Source organism: Orycteropus afer, unplaced genomic scaffold (genome assembly GCF_000298275.1).
Source record: "Orycteropus afer afer isolate SDZICR_OR568_19922 unplaced genomic scaffold, OryAfe1.0 scaffold00115, whole genome shotgun sequence".
NCBI classification, from domain to species: domain Eukaryota; kingdom Metazoa; phylum Chordata; class Mammalia; order Tubulidentata; family Orycteropodidae; genus Orycteropus; species Orycteropus afer.
Genome location: NW_006921702.1, coordinates 8,544,398 through 8,549,926, shown reverse-complemented (window position 1 = coordinate 8,549,926; position 5,529 = coordinate 8,544,398). Strand labels below are relative to the sequence as shown.

Sequence of the window (5,529 nt, the reverse complement as noted above, 5' to 3'; positions counted from 1 at the left end):
CCTTTCTCCTAAAGTATCTACCCAATGGATTGATTATTTTACCTACAGATTTGGACTGGTTCTTGATGTTCTATTCCTATATATTTGTACATAACCAATCAACCAAGAGGAAAAATAAGAAATACGAGAGGGATATAAAATTAAGAACCAGAAAAGAAACCTTAAAGACATTAAAAGAAATTAATTGTTCTTCTTCTTGTTGTTATGTGCCATCAAGGAATCTCTGACTCATAGTGACCAACCCCTCCTTGGGTTTCCGTGGCAGTATCACTACAGAAGTAGATTGTCCAACCTTCCTTCTGAAGAGTGGCTTAGGAGGTGAGAATAATCAACATAGTGCTATTAGCTACTGAAATAGCTGGTTTTACATTAATAATAATAATAATAATAAGACTTAAAATGGGTTTAGACAATGCAACTCTCCAAAGAGAAGCTTCTGTTGATGAACTTAGCAAAGTTATAAATGTAATAACTAGAGAAGTATCTGAACTTTCACCTATGATTTTACAAAATGGAATGACATTTAAATTTCCTGCTATGTCTCCCAACAGAGAGTTTTGCACTTTAATAGATGAACTTTGGTATGTTTATTAATACAGCTGAAATGGACTTGTATTGACCATATTGAATAGGACAATTGAATATGGTCTACACTGAAGGGAAGAACAAATTGAAGAAGAATGGTGTCATATTCATCATCGGAAAGAATATCTTGAGATCTACCCTTAAGTAAAATAGTTGTAGTGATAAGATAATATTCATACTCCTATGAGGAAGACCATTTAATACTACTATTACTCAAATTTATGCACCAACCTCTAAACACAAAGATGAAGAAATTAAAGATTTTTACCACTTCTGCAGTTTAAAATTGACCAAATGTGCAATCAGTGTGTATTGATGATTGTTGATGATTGAAATGCAAAAGTTGGAAACAAAGAAGAAGCATCAGTAGTTGGAAAATATAATCTTGTTGAAAGAAATGACATTGGAGAAAACATAACAGAATTTTGCAAGACCAACAACTTATTTATTGAAAATACCTTTTTAAAACAACATAAAGAGCAACTATACACAAGGAGCACACCAGGTGGAATACACAAGAATGAACTTAACCACATCTGTGGAATGAGACAATGGAGAAATTCAAGATCATCAGTCGGAACAAGGCTAGGAACTGACTGTGGAACAGGCAATTGCTCATATGCAAGTAGAAATTGAAGATGAAAAAAAAATAAAAACAAATCCACAAGGGCCAAAATAAGATCATGATCATCCCATCTGAACTTATAGACCGTCTGAAGAACAAATTTAACACATTGAGCACCAATGACTGGAGACCAGATTAATTGTGGGATGATATCAAGAATATAATACATAAAGAAAAAAAAGATCATTAAAAAGACAGGAAAGGAAGAGAAGACCTAGAGACTCGGAAACTTGTTCTTGATTGGAGAACAGCTAAAGTGAATGGAAGAAATGATAAAATAAAAGAGTTGAATGGAAAATTTTAAAAGGAATCTCAAGAAGTCAAAGTAAAGTATTATAAAGAATTGTGCAAAGACTTGGAATTTGTAAACCAAAATGGAAGAACACACTCCACATTTCTCAATCTGAAAAGAAAAGAAAAAAAAAATCAAGCCTTAAGTTGCAATACTGAGCAATTCTATGGCAAAATATTGAACAACACAGGAAACATCAAAAAAGATGGAAGAAATACACAGAGTCACTATACCAAAGAATTTTTAGACATTTAAACATTTTAGTAAATAGCACATGATCAGAAATGGATGGTATTGAAGGAAGAAGTACCAGCTGTATTGAAGGAACTGGTGAAAAACAAGGCTTCAGGAATTGCTGAATGACCCGTTGAGATGTTTCAACCAATGGACACAATACTGAAGATGTTCAATCATTTATGTCAAGAAATTTGGAAGAGAGCTGCCTTGTTACCTGATTGGAAAAGATACATATTTGTGGCCATTCTAAAAGAAAGAGATCCAATAGAATGCAGAAATTATCAAACAATGTCGCTAGTATCACACACAAGTAAAATTTTGCTGAAGATGATTAAAAAATGGTTGCAGCAATATATTGGCAGACAACTGCCAGAACTTCAACCCTGATTTAGAAGAGGATGTGAAATAAGTAGTATCACTGCTGATATGCAATAGATCTTGGCTAGAAACAAAGAATACCAGAAAGATGTTTACCTGTGTTTTATTGACTACATAAAATTATCCCACTGGGTAGATAGTATCAAATTATAGATAACAGTGCAAAGAATGGAAATTCCAGAGCATTTCACTGTGCTCATGAGGAACCTGTACATAGAGCAGACAGGATGCAGTCATTCAAAGAGAACAAGGGAATACTACATGGTCCAAAATCAGGGAGGGTGTGTGTCAGGGTTGTATCCTTTCACCACACTTATTCAGTGTGTATGCTGAGCAAATAATCTGAGAAACTGAATACTATAAAGAAGAATTAGGCATCAGGATTGCAAGAAGACTTATTAACAACCTGTGATATACAGATGATACAACTTTGCTTAGTGAAAATGAAGAAGACTTAAAGCACTTACTGATGAAGATTACAGTCTTCAGTATGGATTATACCTTAATATAAGAAAATAAAAATCCTCACAACTGGACCAATAAGCAACATTACAATAAATGGAGAAAAGTTTGAAGTTGTCAGGGATTTAATTTTACTCACATCCACAATCAACTCCCATGGAAGCAGCAGTCAAGAAGTCAGAAGACACTGCCTTGACCAAAAGACCTTTTTAAAATATTAAAGAGCATAGATGTTATTTTGAAGATGAAGGTGTGCCTGACCCAAGCCAAGGCATTTTCAATAGCTTCATGTGCGTGTTATAGCTGGACAATGAGAAAAAGAAGACTGAGGAAAAATTGATGCTTTTGAATTGTGGTGTTGGTGAATAATATAAAAAAATAGCATAGACTGCCAGTAGACTGACCCAAATCTATCTGGAAGAAGTACAGCCAGAATACTCCTTAGAAATGAGAATGGCCAAACTTCATCTCGTATCATGTACTTTGCTCATGTTGTCTTAAGGGACTAGTTCCTTGAGAAGGATATCATGCTGAGTAAAGGAGAGGGTAAACAAGAAAGTAGAAAGATCCTCAAAGAGATGGATTAACACAGTAGCTATGATGAGGAGCTCAAACACAACAAATATTGTGAAGATCGTGTAAGACCTGGCAGTATTTTATTCTGTTGTATATACAGTTGCTAAGAGTCAGAACCCACTCAACAACATCTAACAACAAAAGCAGTTGCTGCTAAGGCCTTGAAAGGAGTCAGTGATATTGTTTAGGTATAAACAAATGTCCCATGGAACTTGTTTCCCTGGCAAAGACCTTAGGGTCATGGATTTATGAGTTATTTCAGACAATTGGTTAATACTGTTGTTATGGTTTCTAATGTTCCTCCTACTTCTGGATTAGAACTGCTTGTATTTCTACATCACATGGAAGTTGAGGTAGCACACAAAGGCCAATGTCTTTATATGTCTTTCTGAACCTTGCATCATGGTAGAACTGGTGCCTAAGGACCACTTCTGAATCAAGCAATAGTTCAGATGAACTAGTGAGACCATTTTGCTCTGGGGGTTGTACTCTTTTGAAGAATTCAGTCTGTTTGAGAAATGGATTCTAAGGATCAGACTATGAGCTATGTTTAGGATAAACCAATAATTATTGTAATTGGTTTTCAAGACTAGGTTCTATACTAATGCTTGTAATCAAATTGTCACCCTCCTTGCTATACAAAAAAAAAAAAAAAAAAAACCAAACTCACTGCCATCGAGTCAATTTCGACTCATAGCGACCCCTCCTTGGGTTTCCGAGATGTTAGCTCTATGGAAATAGATTACCCAATCTTCCTTCCAAAGATTGGCTGGTGGGTCTGAACTGCCAAACTTCTGATTAGCAGTCAATTGCTTTAAGCACTCTGCCACCTAGTGTTCTAAAGGATGTTTTCACAGATTAAAGGAGCTTTCAGTGACTGAAAACCCAAATAAATCCCAAAACTGGCCTGATATTGTTCCAAGAGACTATTTATATTAAAAATAAAGGCTATCACTAAAAGATTCCTTGAAGGAAAGAGTTGTATGTAGTTCTCCTTATTAACCTGTGAGCCACTAAATTACAGAGTTGGAACTTGGATTTACCTCTCCCAATAAAGAAAGGCACAGCTCCTGAATGGACCATCAGGGCCAATGACAAGCTTAAAGTTCACATCACCTAATGGCCAGAAATAGAGGTAGACAGCTCAGCTCAAGATCACAGAACAAGATCACATAAATAGAGATAAAGTCCTTGGACTTTGTATGATGCTTTCTTATTATTACTACATTCCCTTGAAGTTTGTGGACTTGTAATCTTTCCTGGGGAGTTGAAAGTTAGAGTTACTACTTTTGTTGACTATTAATTACTTTCAACATTGCTTTATTTTACCAAGTAAGCACTATTGAATGGTAAATTACATGTTGCCTAGGGTTTTATTGCACCTATTTTTCTTTAGTATTGCCACAATCTTTCCATAGTTTTTGTTACTCCTCCTTCCAGAAAATAATTTGGAAAGCATGTAATTTGTGCCCCAGTGTCGAAGGCTTTTGACTGCTAACCAGAAGGTTGGCGGTTCAAACCCACCAGCCACTTCTCAGAAGGAAAATTGGGCAATCTACTTCTATAGTGAAACTGCCTTGGAAACCCAAGGAGGGGTTGCTATGAGTTGGATATGACTCAATGGCAGTGAAAGGGTTACATATTTCTATCTGGAGGATCAAGGTATCTAAAATATAAAAACTCAAACCCAACTCCTGGACTTTTGCTTGGGCATTCTAGTGTCAGACTGGTTTTACAATGATAGGCCAATGTACATTAAGCAATTTAGATGTCTGACTTAACCTGGGCTACTCTCTCTCTCTCTTTTTTTTTAAATAAGCCTTCTTTACTTTGGTACAGAGTTATGATTTAGAACTTGCCTTTCTGAATGTATTCACTACTACGGAAAGAATAACCAATGATGTTGCCAGTACTTCTAGTATTATCATTATAACAGGAATAATCATATTTTATAGAAAAAGAACTGCCAGTGCTTTGACCCAAAGAACTAACATGTTACCAATGATGCAGCTCATGTACATTAATGAAACTTAGTCTGTCAGTGCACTTGAGAACCTGGCTTAAAGTCTTCCTACTGACCAGCCACTCCTCGGAAGGAAGATGGGGCAATCTACTTCCATAGTGGTACTACTTTGGAAACCCAAGGAGGGGTCGCTATGAGTCGGGGCCGACTCCACAGCACATAATGACAATGACAAATTACATTAAATTTCTAATTAAAAACCAAGTCATTCCTGAATCCAGGCAAGATGACAGGCTAGGCAGAAAGACTGCACAGACACTCTTCAACAAAGAAAAGGGAAACAAATTAACACAGACACAGAAGATAATCCTGGACCCCTGAACCTTGAAGGGAATGATATAGAAGTGGACT

General features: G+C 36.1%; 1 pseudogene; it reads left to right on the top strand.

Moving 5' to 3' along the window:
* Nucleotides 1-399: 399 nt before the first annotated feature.
* LOC103199633 overlaps nucleotides 400-5,529 on the top strand; it is a 25,557-nt pseudogene continuing 20,427 nt past the window's right edge.